The sequence below is a fragment of the Mauremys reevesii genome, linkage group 1, assembly GCF_016161935.1.
Source record: "Mauremys reevesii isolate NIE-2019 linkage group 1, ASM1616193v1, whole genome shotgun sequence".
Classification (NCBI taxonomy): domain Eukaryota; kingdom Metazoa; phylum Chordata; order Testudines; family Geoemydidae; genus Mauremys; species Mauremys reevesii.
The window spans coordinates 62,064,218-62,083,950 of NC_052623.1; the positions used below are offsets into that span (position 1 = coordinate 62,064,218).

General features: G+C 40.2%; 1 protein-coding gene across 3 annotated transcripts in view; it reads left to right on the forward strand.

The window, feature by feature from the left end:
* The first annotated feature begins 1,108 nt into the window (after window positions 1-1,108).
* The window catches only part of CAB39L (calcium binding protein 39 like), a 96,922-nt gene continuing 78,297 nt past the window's right edge, over window positions 1,109-19,733 (forward strand). For 2 of the 3 annotated variants that reach the window (XM_039520353.1, XM_039520355.1), the window contains exon 1: window positions 1,111-1,239. The gene's annotated coding sequence lies outside the window, so the exon portion shown is untranslated. Of the gene's footprint in view, window positions 1,240-19,733 lie in introns of all 3 variants that reach the window. The other variant, XM_039520357.1, reaches the window with a different exon arrangement.

A 19,733-nucleotide genomic window follows, 5' to 3' on the forward strand; every position in this document is an offset into this window, starting at 1 on the left:
CCCTGCCTTCAGTAGTAGGACCAAGTACTGATTTTGCCCCAGATCCCTAAATGGCCCCCTCAAGGATTGATCTCACATATCATAGATTTATATTGTGCTATTATGATCGTTTGTGTCTTATCTATCCCTTTCCTAATAGTTCCTAACATTTTGTTAGGATTTTTTTTGACTGTTTCTGCACATTGTGCAGGACCTAAATAGGGACACTGGCATGTTGGAGTGGTTGGTTACCATTCATCTGTAAACTTCTGGGGGAAGGTTCTTTAATAAGAACTGCTTCAAAAGATCTGACAGAGAGACGTTTTTAACTATTTGCAACCTAGGCAATGAAAAAAGGAGACGAGAACTTCAAGAATTGCAGCTAGATCTGATCCCTCCCTCAATTGCATTTTCCCGGGGGGGCGGGGAGGAGTTGGCAACAAATGACATTAGGAAAGCACAGCGGCTGTTAACTGGGGAGATGGGAACTTCCTTGCCACTAGCCGGGTCCTTCCAACTCCAGCAGCCTGGCCCGGGGCAGGCCAGACCCCGCCGCCTCGCTAACGAGACCCCGCAGTGGCGAACCCACCGCACCACTCGCCTCTCCGTGAGCGGGGACCATCGACACGCATCAGTTACCGACCCACACTGGCTCGTCAGCGAGGCGCACGCAGCAGCCCCGCCGATGGGCACGGTACCTTCGCGGGCGAGGCCGGGCTGATGCGCGCGCGCGCGCCTGCAATAGCGGGCTCGGGACGGCCCCGGCGGGAGGCACCTCCCAGCGCAGCAGGGAGACATTAGCCCTTCGCTCGCCCAGCGGCCACCCGCACGGCCACGCCCCTTCTGTGGGCGTGGCCAGGCTCACCCCGGGCTAGCGGAACTTCGCCATCCCGGCGTTCGACCCCTCCGTTCCGCTGGGCGCACGTGCCCGCCCGGCCTAGGCTCCTCAGTTAGCGCCACAGCCACCAACCGCACCTCGCCGGGCAGGAGGCGGGGTTTGAACCCTCGGTTGGTCGAAAGCCATGAGCGGATTGGACACAACCAGCTGCTGGCGCGTGCGCAGAGTAGCCGGCGCGCGCGCGCAACGGGGTGGAGCAAAGTGAGCCAATGGCGATCGGGAAGGGCAGCCGGACGGGTCTCGCGGTGCGTGCGCCGTCCTCGGCTTTCATTGGCTGTGACTGACCTCTCGTGTTGCCATACGGTGGCCAATGAAATCGGGCCATCCGGACTAGAGTCGGAGGAGCGGCGGTGGCGACTAAGGTAGGTCTGTCCGCCCGCCATGTTGGGTGAGGTAAAGGGGTGGAGCTAACTCGGGCGGAGTTTGTTCAGGCGGGCGCTGGGGCTGGGGGCTTTTTTTCGGTGGGTCGATGGGTTAGCGGGGGGCGGGGGCAGCATTTGGGGCCGAGGCGGGTTAAACCCGAGGATGGGGGCGGCGTTTTGAGGGCATGGGAGGGTAACCGGGGGGGCGGGAGGAGAGGAGGATTTGGAGCAGAGGCGGGTTAACCCCAACGATGGCGAAGGGGGGGGGGCGTTTTGAGGGCGAGGAGGGTTAATCCGGGAGAGGGAGGATTTGGGGCCGAGGCGGGTTCACCCCGGGCACGGGGCGGATTTTTTTATTCAAGGGGTTGTTTGTTTTCTTTCAAAGATTCGGATTATTCCGTTATCATAGTTCCCATCGGCTGGAATGGCCGCCGTATAGGGAGGGAATATGGGTTTCTGCTCTTCCCGCTATTGCTCTAACGTACCCCAGGAGATGGGGCGTGCCCTAAGGCTACCACCCCTCTAGTCCGTTTCATATACAGTAGTTGTTTGTACCGTGCCCTCTTTTCACACTGAACTCCCATACACGTGACGCTGGCCTTTCTATTGTGTTTGATACTAATTGTGATACAGCAGGATTAGTTTGAGAGTTGTGGTTTTTTTCCCTTTAATCTGTGTAGTGTGTTCAGTTATTCTGGCTTCCAGATCGTAAAGTTCTGATGTCTGTTACTGTAGTAAAATAAAGAGTGAAATAACACTGCCTTTTTGTAGGCTGGAAACAGTGGGAGGGGATGAATCTCCTAAAGAGGTGTAGTGGAGAGAGATGGCATTGCAAGTTGCAAGACCTATTTCCAGGGTTGGCAGCTGAGCCCTGCTTCAGGCTGAGGTGGAATTCAGATTTCTCCCTAACTTTAGCGTGCTTGAGGATAGCGATAATATCCCCCACCACAGTGATCCCTAGCTCATTCATGATCTCCTTGTTCAGGTCCAGCAGCATGTTCTTCTGGATTCTGTTATCCACAAACATAACTGCGTAGTTCTCCCTAACCTTCTTATGTTTCATACTTTAGACTAGTTTTGTTTTACAGTTGTGTTTTGGCCTATTTTAGTCTTGTAGTCTGCAGGGTAAGATTGCAAGCAGTACTTAACGTGTATTAGAATTGCAGATAGGGTCTAAATTAGCTTACTACTCAAGAAAGATCTTGGAGTCATTGTGGATAGTTCTCTAAAAACATCCACTCAATGTGCAGTGGCAGTCAAAAAAGCAAACAGAATCTTGGGCGTCATTAAGAAAGGGATAGATAATAAGACAGAAAACATTATAATGCCTCTACATAAATCCATGGTATGCCCACATCTTGAATACTGCATGCAGATGTGGTTGCCCCATGTCAAAAAAGCTATATTGGGATTGGAAAAGATTCAGAAAAGGGCAACAAAAATGATTATGGGTATGGAATGGCTTCTGTATGAGGAGAGATTAATAAGACTGGGACTTTTCAGCTAGGAAAAGAGATGACTAAGGGTGGCTATGATAGAGGCCTATAAAATCATGACTGGTATGGAGAAAGTAAAGAAGGAAGTGAACACAAGCACTAGGGGTCACCAAATGAAATTAATAGGCAGCAGATTTAAAACAAACAAAAGGTATTTTTTCACACAACACACAGTCAATCTGTGGAACTCCTTGCCAGGGGATGTTGTGAAGACCAAGACTATAACAGGGTTAAAAAAAGAACTAGATACGTTCATGGAGGATAGGTCCATCAATGGCTATTACCCAGGATGGGTAGGGTGGTATGATAGCCTCCGTTTGCTAGAAGGTGGGAGTGGGTGACAGGGGATGGATCACTTGATGAGTACCTGTTCTATTCATTCCATCTGGGGAACCAGGCACTGGCCATTGTCGGAAGACAGGATACTGGGCTAGATGGACCTTTGGTGTGACCCAGTATGGCCATTATCGTGTTCAGATACAGGGAAGCTTTTCCATGTCTGTGATCACTTGGGGTCAGATACCTAAACGTGCTACTTAAAACAAGTAGTCTCATTTGCAGAATTGAACATATGAAGGTCTAAAAAGTTTCTTAAACTTAACCTAATTAAAAATAAACTATCAAGTAAGTTTCAGGACTCGGGTGTCATCCATTGAGAGACTTATTTGTTTGCATGGTCACTCCTGTCAACTACCAAATGCAAATAAGTGACAGGCTCTTATAAATATTAGTTGTCAGACAAATAAATGAACACAGAAAACAAATTACTGTATATACTCATTCATAAGCTGAATATTTTTGGTAAAAATGACGCATCAAAGAGCGGGGGTCGGCTTATAAACGGGTCTACACCAAAATTTGATTTTAACTCTATGGAATCATTGAATTGAATATCTAATACATTGTCGTTTTGTTTACCTGAAGCGTAATGGTCAATGGGAGCTGCAGGAACCTGCAGTTTTCCAACGTTTTCCAACCCTTGAAATACAGGGTTGGCTTTAAAGGGTCATACAGTTTGTTATTTTTATCTATCTATTTTGGGGGGTTGGCTTATAAATGAACGGGCTAATGAACGAGTATATATGACACTTCAATTCTCCTCTCAGGCGATCACCTGTGACTTCTCTTTCGTACCACTTAACGGTTAGAGATTGCAGTTGTGTGCAAATACAAATTCTTACAATAACCTAGATTATTGAAAAAGTTAATTTATTGTTACTATAGGTTTTATACCAGCTTTAAAATCTGACATTTAAAAAAAAATCTTTAAAAAGCATATACATTTGAAGTTTACAAGATAATTTTTTTTTCAAAAAGTAATACTTTTCACAAATAGAATTTTTTTTTAGCACCTATATCATACTTTAATGGAACATAACAACAGTTTGTGTGATGGTTTCAGAACCATTTTATATTCTAGAGAGAAATCTAACAAATAATAGCCTGGGTGCTCCCAGTCTTGTGACTATTAAGAGCGTATTAACTTTTTTTGGTAGGGAGGGAGAGGGGGAAATAACAATTTAATTCATGCTCAAGAAAACGTGACATCATTCTGTTGAAGACCTATCAAAACCAGGATACTCCGGAAGAATTTGATGTCATGTATCTGCCACTTCATATTGATTGTTTAAAATTTATATAACCTTGTTTGAAGTTCACTGGTTAGTTCATGAGTAGTGGATGGTTTTAAGTAATTGACATGTTCAGGGAGAAGTGGGGCTATTAATATTGATGTTATCAGAAGCAGGACTGGGCCAAATATTGTGATGACAAATCTCTAAGTTAAAAATAGTAGCTTACATTTAAAAAAAAACTTCTGTCATCACAGTATTGATTATTTTCCTGCTCCTGAGAATACAATGTTGTGAGCTGACGATACTGAAATGAGACAAATTATTTCCTTTTAACATAAACCACTGTATATACAAGCAAATACAAATTCTAAGGAACAGTTACTGGATGCTATGAAACGCATTTGCAGTTAAGTCACTAATGTCTAATGTCAAAGGACAATGTTAATGCTAGGTTTTGGGTATTTATTAAACATGACTTCTTTGTAAAACAGCTTTGGCTTGCATTATAGAAATGTCTCCCTAAATTTTATATCATTTATTTTATAAATTGTATGTGCACTTGGAAGCCAAATAATCATCACTACCAGGTTTGGGTATTTTAACAAGGCATAAAACTAACCACATAACTATATTCATTGCTTATACTTTTTATATCCTGCTGTGCCATAAAAATCTGCATGCTGGGAATATTGTGGTTTCATGAAAATCCAAGCATTGTGTAAACATATTTTCTTATATTTGATTGTAAGTATTTTTGTAATTGTTCTGTATGATGCTACCTAGAATACACCTCTACCTCGATATAACGCTGTTCTCGGGAGCCAAAAAATCTTACCGCGTTATAAGTGAAACCACCTTATATTGAACTTGCTTTGATCCACCGGAGTACACAGCCCCACCCCCCCACTGCTTTACTGCTTTAATTTATATCCAAATTCGTGTTATATCAGGTCACGTTATATCGAGGTAGAGGTGTGTTTGTTTAATATAAGAAAAAAAGATGGAGAAATAAATAATTCTCATGTTCCTACGTACCAGTGTTATATTTTCTCTGTCTGCGCACCTGATTAGGTTAAGAAGAATTTGTGTCTGTATGATGGTTTAGTGTTTATCTATTTCATGACTGTAAACAGCAAAATGGGCCTGAGCTTCTCTTCAGCAGTGCAAAGTTTGCTGAAACATATTAGGAATCCAAATATGATGAGACCATTGTTATCATCTAGTCTGGCGTCCTGTATAACTTCCCCAATATAACTCCTAGAGCATATCTTTTAGACAAATATCAATCTTGATTTAAAAATTGTCAGGGATGGAGAATCCACCTCCATCCTGTGCAAGTTTCAGTGGCTGGTTACTCCATGGAAAATTTATGCCTTATTTCCATTCTGAATTTGTCTACTTTCTTCAACTTCCAGCTATTGGATTGTGTGATACTTTTCTCTAATAATGGTTTCTTCAATCCAGCAAATACTTGTTCCCCATGTAGGTACTTATAGACTGTAATCAAGTCACTCCTTAACTGTCTTTGTTCAAATAAATAGTTTGATCTCTTTTAGTCTGTCACTATAAGGCATGATTTCTGATATTTCAAATATTCTCATGGTTCTTCTCAGAACCCTCTGCAATTTATCAACATCTTGAGTTTTGGGCACCAGAACTGGATACAGTATTCCAGCAGCAGTTACACCAGTGCCAAATACAGAAATAAAATCTTTTTACTGCTACCTGAAACTCCCCTGCTTATGCATTGAAGGATTACATTAGCCCTTTTGGCCACAGCATTGTGATGGGAGCTCATCTGTAGTTGATTATCCACCACAACCTCTAAATATTTTTCAGAGTCACTGCTTCCCAGGGTAGAATCCCCCATCCTTTAAGTATGGCCTACATTCTTAGTTCCCAAGTGTATATGTAGCCATATTAAAACACATTCACTTGCATCCAGCTTATCAAGCAATCCAGATTGCTTTGTATCAATGAGCTGTCTTGTTCATTATTTACCACTCCCACAATTTTTATGTCATCTGCAATCTTTATTAGTGATGATTTTATGTTTTCTTCCAGGTCATTAATAAAAATGTTAAATACCGTAGGGCTAAGAACATCCCTGCAGGACACCATTAGAAACACACCTGTTCAATGATGATTCCCCATTTACAATTATATTTTGAAACCTATCAGCCAGCTTTTAATCTGTTTAATATGCCATGTTAATTTTATATATTTCAAGTTTTTAATCAAAAAGTCATGTATTACCAAGTCTAATACCTTACAGAAGTGTCTTTTATCAATATTGTTGCCTTTATCAACCACACTTGTAATCTCATTTGAAAATAAAAGTTTGACAGGATCTGTTTTCTGTAAACCTATGTTGATATGCATTAATTACATTATCCTCTTTGAATTCTTTATTAAGCGAGTCCCGTATCAGCACTCCATTATCTTGTCCAGGTTCAGTGTCAGACAGACCTGTAATTACCTGAGTCATCCCCATTTACCCTTTTAAAATGGTTTCACAAAATTAGCTTTCTTCTAGTCTCTTGAAAATTCCGCAGTATTCTAAGACTTACTGAAAATTCAGTCCAATGAACTTCTCAACCAGCTCTTTTAAAACTCTTGAATGCAAGTTATTTAAACCTGATTTTAAAATGTCTCACTTTAGTAGCTGCTGTTTAACATTCTCTGGAAATACTAGTGGAATGGAAGGACAGTTATCATATGCTATGACATATTTTTTCCTAGATACAGAACAGAAATTTCTATTGAACATGACTGCCTTTTCCGCATTATAATTGATCATTCTACCATTTCCATCTAGTAATGGCAAATATTTATTAGGATGCTTTTTGTTCCTAATATATTTTAAAAACTGCTCCTTATTATCCTTAACTGTGCAGGCCATAGATTTCTCTTTGTGTCCCTTTGCTTCCTTTATCAATTTTCTAGAATTTCTAGTGTCTGATTTATGTTCATTGCTATCAGCATCCTCCTTCCATTTGGCATATTTTATTTTTTATAGCTGCCTTCACTTCCCCTCTAAATCAGGTCAGATTTTTAACAAATATGGCTTTCTTCCTCAATTCTACAATTGTGGCATTTGGGGCATCTAGTTAAATGTTCTTCAACAATTCCCAATTAACATCCACATTTTTCTGATGATCACGTAAGGAGAGTTAATGGAGTTTTCATACAACAGTAAGTACAGTGTTCCATTTGCTCATCAGTGCCTGAGCCAGCCACCCTGAGCTTGTTCCATCTGCCAAAACTGTCTAGTCTGCTTTGTCTGACACAGTAACCCTGACTTGGTTAACTTTGTTGTGGAGTATAACTATACTGCATGAGTAGTCTTTTTGATTTACAAAAAGCAACACCAACTAGTTGCCTCACTAGATAAATCAGCATTACTAGATGTAACATTGGATAATCACAGTCAGCACTAGCCCCAAAAGAGGGAATATGGGGGTACGTCTACACTACTCACCGGATTGGCGGGTAGCCAAATAAATCGATCTATCAGCGATCGATTTATTGCGTGTAGTGTAGATGCGATAAATCGATCCCCAATTGCTCTCCTGTGAGAGGCGGAAGCAAAGTCGATGGTGGAGCCGCAGCAATCGACCCCGCGCTGTGAGGATGCGAGGTAAGTCAAACTAAGATACCTCGACTTCAGCTACGCTATTCTCATAGCTGAAGTTGTGTATTTTAGGTCAGTTTCCCCCCCGCCCCCCCAATGTAGACCAGGTGTGGAGGTGAATAGGCTAGTAGGAGTGGCAACAGCAATAACTTCATTAAAAAGACTTAAAATTATGTTAAGTCATCTTAAAGTTTTCACTGAGAAAACAACCAGTTTATGGAGAACTTTGAACCAGATTCTACTTTTACAGCAGTGTAAAATCTGCATTATGCCTATGTAATTGAGAACAGACTAGTTCTTGGTATTTTAAAAATGAAGATGGGATGGATACAGGAAATGCACAACTGTGACACTGCAGTATTCTGTGCCAGGCATAACACCCTAGGGCTTTTGTCAGCAAGACAATGGAAGTAAATGGCTGAAGATGCATGACTGAATGCCTATCTGAAAACTAAAGAGGAGTTGGTAATAAGATTTGGCTCTCATATTGAAATGGAGGGCAAAAAGTTTTCTAATAAAAAATGAAGATTAGAGCACAGGAGGAGGAAATGTGGGAATATATAGTACCAAGATAAGTACACTCTACATCAGGATTTTTACTGCAGATCATATAAAGTTTTTCTTTTGAAATTTGTGAGTAATGCTCATGATAGATGTTGGACAGACATCCCAGGGCAAGTCTACACTCAAGTGTTACATCAGCGCCACTGTAGCACGTCTGGTGAAGATGCGCTATGCCAATGGGAGAGTGTCTCCTGCCAACATAGTGTCTGTGTAGACAGCATTTAGGTCAATGTAACTTAAGTCGCTCAGGGGTGTGTCTTTTTCACATCCCTGAGCAATGTAAATTATATCAGCTTAAACGGTAATAAGTAGACTAGCCCCCACTAAACTGAATTCCTCTATTCACAGAACTAAGCTAACAGCAAAGCAAGCTTCCTAGCAGTATCCCACCAATGTCCCACCACCCTTACAGGGAGGAACCAATTCTAGAGTAGAATGAACTATCCTCACACCTTTACATTCTTTAGCACCTCTGCTGAGTGTGATGACAAAGGGGCTGGTTGTGGTGATGGATTTTCTTATTCAAGCATCTTCACTGAGACTTACGCTGAGTTCTTCTATCGTAGAAATGTAAAAGAATCATATGTTAAGGAATCTGCAAAGTCCATTCTTATAGTACTGACTGAGTAGACACCCCTAGGCTCTCAAGGGCTACCCTATTATTTTGTTTAGATTTTGGACTTTCATTTTGCTAGTTCTTTTTAATCTAAGAAAGGGGGAGGGGAAGACTGATGTAGGCTCATGATACTTCTACAAAGTTACTTTTAGATTGTAAAATGCTACTGTATACCCATAACCTCAGAATGTTTTGACAAGTATTTGCAGAGAACACAAACAGCTTGCTTTTCTTTTTTGAGACATGGAGCCTCTAATTGTGGGATGTCAAAATTCTTAGAAGAACTTTAAAACAAAAAAAACTAAATTTCTTTTTTATCCAAAGGAAAAGAATAATTTGTGTCACTGTGTAAACAACAAACTTCTTTCAGGTGGAGGACCGCTGCCAAATGTGGTGAAACTTTTAACCCTCCAGTAGCCAGAATATCTTATTAGCTCTGAAATTGACAATTGATAATATTGGGTTTTTACACACATGTCCTTGCAGATCCCCTTTTTAGTCATCCTTCTGTCATAAAGCCTAAGCAACCCTTCATCCACCATTGTTTCTAGATTGTATAATCACAAGGTGAAAGGACTATCACATTAAGTTGTTTAGGACTGAGTCAGGAGACCTGAGTTGTTCGATATAAGATACTGAGTGATTGGAATGGAAGAGAGCATGTCTGGAAATTATCCATTGAGAGACAGCAACTGAGCAGCAGGGTGTGTATGAGAAGAACTAAGGGCTGCAGATTTAGGTTCATTAATATGTGAGAAGTCCCACTGGTTTTCCAGAAGGGTGCTGGTCACTTGCATTGATTTCAGGTAAAACTGGCATAAAAGATCAAAGGCCTGTAGACCTGTTTTTTTGTTGTTGTTTTTTTTGGTAAAAGTTACTTAATATGTCTAATTACAAAGTGTGCTCAAAAATTTTAGCAGAATTTAAATGACTAAATGTGATTGGGTAGGATTGAGGTGCTAGATCTGAGAGGACAGTTTTATGGTTCTCTGGTTTAAATCAGTATGCAGATGGATTATCAACCTTACAATCAAGCAACTGAACTCCAGTATGATGCTTGAGCAACAATTGGTGATATAAACGTTATTAATACATTTTCCATTCAGCAAAAAGTTTCTTGAACAAGGAGGATTTAATAGTGTTTTGAAGTACAGAAGAATTTCTTCTTCCAGTCATCAGCTTTCCTATGAGGTTTCAGAGTGAGCCTCCTTTTGTACTTAACACCTATAGATAGTGAATGCATAGAAACCCTCCTATCCTGAACGTAGCAGTGAGCCTAAAGCATTAAGCCTGGTGCAAGATGTGAAGCCTAAACCAAAGGCTGTAAACCAAATTCAGGCCATGTATTAAAGCAAATCCTTATATGTTCAGTGTCCAGTACATAAACTTGGCAAAGGTACCACTAACATTAATATTACACAGTGAATATGTAAACACATGCCAGCAAGCTAGCACAAGTACATCCTAACCTAGCAGAAAATAAAATAATTTAACAAAAATAATAAATGTCTGTGTACTTTTGATGTTTTAGACAAAACAAGTGGTAAATAAAAATGTTTTATCTAAAAGATCAAAAACGGTACAAAAAAGCAGTAAACATCATAAAACAAGTAAGGTAGTATATACATTGTTTTATCCCAAATTGTTTGTCTGTCTATAAATGTTAAAATAACTCACTTTAACCCTTTGTCTGTCCTAGAGGGCAGGAAAAAGTCCCATTGCTGACTAAGCTGCTCCATTGTAATGGGCATTCATGCGTTGGTGTACCTGTACCCATTGAGCCGGGGCGTTAGCATTGTGTTTCATCAACAATAAAACTGGCCGAGCGCCTTTGCCACCAAGTTGAGTCTGTGGTCTTTCCAGGCAGTTCTATCAAGGTCTGCTAACCTAAATACTGCACAGAGCTGAAACAACACACAAAATAACACACCTTAAACTGACAACACTGCAAGGTTTCTTTCAAAAGTCCCAAAGAAACCAAATAAATAAACTAAATAAGACTCTTTTTTTATTGCTTTTTACAAATAAATTCTGTGGCTCTAATTGAAATGACTGACAACAAATTAAAATAGTGATACTGTAAATATGTTCGCTTTAAGTAATTTAAGAAGTACACCTCTACCCTGCTATAATGTGGTTGTGGGGAGCCAAAAATCCCTACTGCATTATAGCTGAAACCCTGTTATATCAGTAGGGGCAGCAGGGCTCCAGCCACTGGAGGGAGCCTGGGCCCTTTAAATCACTGGCGAGCCCTGATGCCGCAGCCCCAAGGTAGCAGCAGCAAGGCTCCAGTGGGATTTAAAGGGTCTGGGGCCCCCCGCAGCAGCTGGAGCCCCGGACCCTTTAAAGAGCCTCCGGAGCCCCGCTGCTACCATGCTATACGCAAACCCATGTTATAGCGGGTCGTGTTATAGCGGGGTAGAGGTGTAGTACAATTCTTGATACTATTTTCAGTTGTACTGTACAAAAATTAATTTCAAAAGCCCTATGTGATATTAAACAATAGACCTGGTAGATTCTGGCAAAACAGCTTTTAGCACATTTGACAAAAAAGCTAAGTTTAATGTTAAATATGTTGAAAGTCATTTACCGTTACTTTTGAGTTGTTCTTATTGACTTTTTCATAAATTAGACTGTACAAGAAAGCTTTTATTTTGTATCAATTTAATAATAATTTTTTCAACTTTCTTAAAGAGATGGCTTCAATGAGTTTTAAACTCATTTTTAAAAAATGACATTTTCTGGTCTGCTTCTCAACTCCTTAAACCTTTGCAGATCTTTTTTTCTTTCTGCTATCCAAGTCCCACTTCTTGTCAGAACTGTTTTCATAGCTCCTGCCTGAAAGTTGTAGTTTTACAGGCTTGTGATAGTAGTTTTCTGACAGTAATTCTTGCTATAGTGCAGTTCTTTAGTAATGGTAAGAATGTAGGAGTTTGCAGATGCAAGAAAATTGTTATATAATTAAGTATGAATCAATAGTGCTCGATGATGTGGAAGTTTTTCTGGTATTAGGAAAACAGTATCCTCTCTAGCTGACTCAGAAGCAGCACTTAATAAATATATAGGTATACATAGAAAAAATTCATCCAACACGTGGTTCTGGATACGTTGGTAACTGGAATAAATCTTTAGACTTTTTTTTTTCTTCAAGGTTTTGGCTGAAAAATATTTCAGATAAATTTGTCTCTCGGTCTTCCAGTTCCTAGAGATAATGAATTAGAATGAGGAAAAGTAGTGGATGAGTAGGAGTCTTAAATTAAGAGATAAGACATTGCATTTCTCAAACTACAGCTAAGACACAACACTTCCTAACTGGAATTTTGGAGTGTTAAGCTTGGTGTGTGAAATACCCTTCTTGACAGTCTTCAAAGGCAGATTTTGAAGATCTCTTCTCCCCCCGCCCCCACAGTTGCTATTGTACTAAACTGGCCTATGTGAACAAAGAGATTGACTCCATCGTTAGGGTTGCCAGGTGTCCAGTTTTCGATTGGAACGCTCGGTTGAAAAGGGACCCTGGTGGCTCCAGTTGGCAGGAGCCTGGGGCTAATGCAGGCTCCCTACCTGCCCTGTTTCTGTGCAACTCCTGGTCAGCGAGGCTCTGTGCACTGTGACAGCTCCGCAGGTCCCATTAGCTGGAAACTGCAACTAATGGGAGCTGCAGGAGCAGTGCCTGCCACTTCCTGGGAGCCCGAACCCCCTCTCACACCCCAACCCCCTGCCACAACCCAGAGTTCCCTCCTGCACCCAAACTCCTGCCCGGAGCCTGCACTGCACACACACCCCAACCCCCTGCACCAGCCTGGAGTCCCCTCCCACACCCTAAACCCCTCATCCCAGGCCCCACCTTTCAGAAGTGCTGTGCCGAGTCTTCATCCATTCACTCTAATTTAAGGTTTCGCGTGCCAGTAATACATTTTAACGTTTTTAGAAGGTCTCTTTCTATAAGTCTAATATATAACTAAACTATGGTTGTATGCAAAGTAAAAAAAGGTTTTAAAAAATGTTTAAGAAGCTTCATTTAAAATTTAAATTAAAATGCAGAGGCCCCGGACCGGTGGCCAGGACCAGTGTAGTGAGAGTGCCACTGAAAATCAGCTTGCCTGCCGCCTTCGGCACACGTGGCATAGGTTGCCTATCCCTGTTTTAAACAAATAAGTGTAATTTTTTTCTTAAAGTTCAAGATTATTGAAGACAGAAAGATTACGGATGGGGAGTTCACTATGTTTTCAGCAGCTCCAATATCCCGAATGACATGTAACATGCTATTTTCTAGCCCCTACTTCTGAATTGTTCTTATTATCTTTTGGCAGTAAGCATAGCTGTGCTGCTTTGATCTGCTACCACACACCTAATCATCACATACTTTCCTTTTCTACAGTTCTGGTGTCAAAGTCAAGCCTCTATTGCTATTCTTCTGCAAGTAAGAAAAAGCAAGATGGTAGCCAACAATGTCAGTCATTAACTGGCTGATTATTATTGTTTTGGGGTACAGGGGAAGTCCTCTGGGACATCTGGTGTTTGCTCTATTTGTAGTGGTAACTAGACACTAAATTGTATTTAGTGGGTGATGATTGTGGTCATGTAATAGTGTATACAGATTATTTTGATTAAATAGCAAATGGTAGATGTATACTTCATGTATTATGTAATATCTTTCTCTGGTCAGTGTCAACTTTCTAGCAAATGAGTTAGATTTTCATTCACAGACCTAAATCTTACTTATCACACAAATTGTGTGTTAAATTATTTGACACCCTCCCCGCCCCCCAGCCATTAAAAATAGGTCATGACTCTAAATGCAAATGCAGATGTGGCCAACTGAGAGACTTGCACTCTTCTAGGACAAAGCAGCTCACACAGTCCAGGGTAAAATGTGTGAGAGAAGATAACGCATTTTGGTCAAAGGGGTTAGGCTACAGAATGATTTCCTAGAAGTCAGGCTAACCTAGAATGAGATCACTTTTAGGGCATGCTCTCTGAAAAGCTTTCCTTCTAAAACTAGAATGATTGATGAAAGAGGGAAGAGATGATTAATAAAAGCATGCATGTGGTAATGAAATCTCCTTTACCAGGGCAGGGAGAAAAGCAGAAAACTCTATGAAGTCCATTGGGAACATCTGTGGGCAGATCTAATTTACCTGGGAAGCAGTTAAATATTATGAGGTTATATGAAGAGTCTCTTAGGTGGTAATAGATTCTTTCCCATTTTTACTTATTCTGTTGCCCCTTATTGGGGTTGGTTGTCCTCTACGCTAAAGAGGGCTGGTTACGGTACCTTCCATAGTCCATTGGCACGACTCTTAGGATGTCTGGAAAAGATTTAACGAGAGTGACATGTTGTTTCCCCTCTTCTGATGGCTGAAAGCACGAAGAACTGAATAAATCCTTAACTTCTGCACAACGCATTGTCATAGACTTTTGGTGGAACTCATCAGTGCCTGATGTTTTTTTAAAGACTGCATAAAACGGTATAAAGCTGAATACTACCAAAAGCTTCTTAAACAAAACAAAATAATTCCATTCTGATTAAGAAGGGACTTGAAAGTAGCCATCAATATATGGCAATGAATATACATCAGAACCTAAAAAAAAAAACACCTTACAATTAATAAGGAAGGATAAAGGTACTAATGAAATTTTATTTTCAGTAGGAGTAAGGCCAATAAGGAATTTTAAAATCTCAAGAAGAAAATAAACCCTACCAATAGTATAGATTCATTACTAGATGAAGACATTAAAATTGTCAATGATGCACTAAAGGCAGAAGTGTTTTATTAAATATTTATATCAAAGAATTAAAGGATGGAAATATAAGTGTCATTCAACGTGATTTCATAGACTATAGGTCTTATCAAATGAGTTTGATTGTCTTTGAGATCACAGGTTTGGTTAATAAAGCCAACTGCAATGTAATATACTTAGATTCCTGTAAAGGTTCTGACTTAGTAGTGCAGGGCATTGATTTAAAAAATAAAAACACTAATTTAAATGAATGAAAAACTTGCTGATAGTTCTGAAAATGTAATTGTTATTGGAGAACCATCAATGAGTGGGATTCTGCAGAGGTTGGTTCTCAGCCCAATAATGTTGTCATTGGATGTGTAAACTGGAATATCTAGTAGAAGCAGGGAGGGTTACTATCTTTGTTTAAAACATTGGTGAGACTACTACTGGAACACGGTGTCTTGTTTTGGTGGACATGCTTGAAAAATTGAAGCGGTTTCTGATTTGAGATCTGGAAAATACATCTGGCAAAGAGAGATTTAAGGAAGTCGATGTATTTAGCTTCTTGAAGAGATGATTGAGGTGACTTGATCACGATCTAGAAGTATCTATGCAAGGATAGGATGTCTGATATTTTAGGGCTCTTCAATTTAACTGGCAAAGGCATAATAAGATCCAATGTCTGGAAGTTGAAGCTTGAAAAATTCAAACAGGAAGTAAGGCACAGATGTTTAATAGTGAGGGTAATTAACTGTTGGAATAGTTTATCAAGGGATAATGTAGTTTCTTCATCACTTGAAGTCTTTAAGTCTGGATTGGATGTCTTCTTTTTAAAAGAGATACTCTAGTTCCAGAGGTTTGAAACCTCTGTTCTTCTGTCAGCAGTTGTTGCCTATGTTTGTGATATCACAGCTACAAAAATGTTTTGGTTATAATTACCAGAACACACACAAATGACCAATTGACAGCAGGGAGGGAACTTGATGTTTTGGAGGCTTGATAATGGAATACTAATCTTTTTGCCTTAAGGTCCCAAGCTGAATTTGAATTAATTTAGTAGTGATTTAATAGTTGTTTCCATCTGATGGCTCAGGGGCCTATGTGAAATCGATTGATCTTAGTCTAGTTCCTAATGGCAAATGTCCACATCAAGAAAAACACTGTGTAAGTAGTGGGACTGTAAGCAGAGAGGTGAATCTTCTGAAATGATCCTCTCATAACAAGACTGAGGCACATAGATAGGTAAGCTTGTAGTGCCACTACCTGTGCTGTAAATAAAGCACTGTATTCTGTGACTAAATCAAGAATTATGTAGTCTCTCTCTTATGAAAGTAAATTCAGATATACACAAGTAGGAGTTAATGTTCTTTTATTAGCAGAGCTCTTAACCTGTTTTGTGTGAAGCACAGTGCATGCACCAGCCTCACTTCCAGCAGTAATGGAGGTGTAAGGTTACAATGTAATGACTTGCCATTCCTTCTGGTATTTCTGCATAATTGTCTATAAGAACCAGATCCATGCTGGGATGCTGCTGGTAAAATGATTTGACATCACCATTGAAAAGCACTGGTAGGTACCATGCTGCTTTCTCATCAGTCTGTTCATTCGTAGAGAGCAATAGCTTAAAGTCTTTCGAGTTCTCACAGAATTCCAGTCTCATCTGTATGACCAGTAAAGTCCTTCCTAGGCAAAAGTGCTTTTACTATCTTGAAGCTGCTGCCACCCATTGTAATACTGTTGTAGAATCATGGGATTTATTGGAACACTCCAGTACACACAGTCAGGACTGAACTTCCTGGCTGCTAACCCCTCTCCCCCAAGTATGTTACATTGTTGAATCTGACAAGATGAGAACAACTTAACCCTGAAATAAATTTACAGTACCATCTATTGGTCAAGGTCCTATCTACATTAATCATTACAGTAAGACCATGTTCCTAGGGAAATTTTGACACTACTTGCAAGTTTTGAGGTTCTTCGAACACTATACAGATTAAATAGCCTAATTTAGGCCTTTGTGATCATAAGACTCTAACGAGTGAAGGACAGGGCTCAGAATCAGCAGATGTAGGTTCTGTTTTGTCACAGGTTTTCTGTTTGACTTTGAGCAAGTCAGTTTTAAAAAATGGCCATTGTTTTTTAGGTGGGCAACTTGAGATACTAGGGCTTCATTTTTACAGATATTGAAGTACCCGTATTTCCTGTTGTCGTCAGGCCTTGGTTGGAAGTGTGTGTGTTTCTCTCGCTGTCAGTCTGTTTCCTTGTAAAATGGATGTAATAATATTTATCTCACAGGAATTTTGTGAGACTTAATTTTGTTCTGTTTGTAAAATATCTTGATCGTGTGATGGAAGGCACAGTGGAAACACAGGGCATTATTCTCTGTGAAAGAGAGTCTTGATTCTGTGTGTGGGGGGCGGTTCTTCCATTTTCCACAACTTCTTTTTTTTTTTTTTAAGCACTGTGTAAAGACTCTTAGAATGGAAATTGCTCAGAGAGAATATTGCATTTGGGGCTCAAAACAGTCATAACTGGATGAAAACAAATATTCATACACTTCTGATGATATAATTTTTGGCATCAAGAATTGTTAGGGGTATGTGTGTCCTATTCAATTATGCTTTGTTGCAGTTCAGTCTTATTCTTGAAAAACCATGTAAAATAAAATGTTATACCTTTCAAATATTAGATGAAAGGAGAAATAGTCACCTGCAGTAGCCCAAAGCACTTTACTCTTGTGTCTGATATTAATAAAAGAATCATCAATGTTCTGCTGAAACTAGGGACAAGCAGCTAATTTTGAAGAAACCAGACACTGTTTACATTCTTTGCCTGTTTCCAAATATGGGATATTGGAGAACAATGGCACTATGCACTATATAATCATCATTGTTAATACTGTTACCTAGGATTATCTTTCAGCACACTGGGCAATGCTTTTCTCTTTGTATTTTTTTTTCATTGTTGAAATACAGTAAGCTCTGACCTGTGTTAGAGGGCATCTGTCAAGATAGCTTACATTTTAGATCTTCAACAAAGCCCCCTTTAAACTGCTCTTTTCTTTCAATTTTTGGCCTCCCCCTTCACATAGTCTTCTAGATTTCTTTTTGAATGTTCTGAGTAGTATGACAAGATATTTTTAGGAAACTGGTGTTCAGTTAGTGGTTTGAAGTATGGACTTGGGTCAGGTGCAGTTTGAACAGGCTGGGATGCTGAAATGTAAAAATATACCTATTCATCTCTTTGGCATGTTGCTGATTTTAGCACCATTCTTTTTAAATAAGTCTCCAGATAAAAGTTCACATTGTAGAATTGTGTTCGTATATCCCTCAATCTAATCTTTCTCTCCACTCATAAAATGGGAAGTAGAGTTATGATTATAATGGTATTGAGAAGCCAAGTAGAAGTTATTACATTCTCTCTGTGTCCCAGTGTATCTTGTAAGTGATTTTTTTCAGAGCAGATATGATTACGTTTAATCCTATTTCATGTGCTGGACTTAGTTTTGAAGTAGAAGATATTATTAAAATATTTTTATTAGAGGAAAAAGTTCTGCTTGCTTTACCTCTAATTTTTACTGTGGGGATGGGGGAGGTGGGGAAGGAGATGTTTAGTTGAATTTTTTAGAAGTTTTTATCATTTTATATACAGTATGATAGTACTGCACTTATGTGGAGAAAAGGCCCAGTGCAGGTGAGTGAGTGTTGGGACTGAAGTCAGTATGGATGATGTGCTCCAAGAAGACTACTGGTGGTTGGGGACAGGACTCCATATCACCTCTGGCCCCTTCCCCAGCACTGTTTAAAGCCCTGAGACAAGGCTGTTGATCATGTTGCCAGCTACTGCTGCCTGGACCAGACTCTGTTTTATTCTATATGGCTTCTTATACCATATTAATCTCTATAGTATCTGAGCGCCCTCCAGTAGTGCATTAAGCAACATGACTATCATCTGTCATGTGTGTTCTCTCCAGGGGGAGAGATGTGCGCAACAAATGTCTTGTTTTAGTACAGTGTTTCTGATTGTGGAGTGGTTGGTGGTGGTGGTTGTTTTTTTTTTTTTAAGTTTTCTTTGAGCCAATGGTGCTCACACTACTCATGTAAGTATGGGACTGCTGCAGAAATGAAGAGGAACCCAACTGGTGGAGTGAGCTCTGGATTCATACCAGGAATTGGAACTCTTTTTTTAGAAAGATCAACGCTGCCTTTCTCCTTCTCTGCAGTTATATTTAATGCAAACTGAATAGATCAGGAAAGAATGCAGTCCATGCTAGGGAGCACTAGAGGGAGCTGAGGGGAGGGAGAAGGAATAACATGATCATGATGATTTGTTTACATTTTTAAAAATAGTTTATATGAAGAATCTATTTCAATCCTGCTCTCAGCTTTAGCCAAAATACAATAGCAGCAACTCAGCTACAGCAATCACAGAGGCAATATCCCTGACTGCAGCACTGGGAGCCAGTAAAGATGGATACCAGTTTTCTGTTCTTCAGAGAGATGGGAAGCTCTGCTCCTTCCTCTTTTCCTTCCAGTTGGGTGCAGGCAAGGATGGAGCCTCTCTTTCAACAAAAACAATGAGGAGACTAACTGATACAGCTGATACAGACTAACACGGCTACCACTCTGAAATCTCTCTCTATAGAAACCCAGTGCCTAGTCTGAGAGGCTGGGTCAATTGACTCCGGCTTGCAAGGCTTGGGCTGCTGGGCTAAAAATAGCAGTGTTGCTATTCCTTCTCAGGCTGGAACCTGGTCTTGGAGACCCCCAGATTTCAGAACCCGGGCTCCAGCCCAAGTGTGACTGTCTACACTGCTATTTTTAGCCCCGCAGCATGAGGCCAAGGCAGTTGACCTGGGCTCTGAATCTTGGTGCCATGGGTTATTC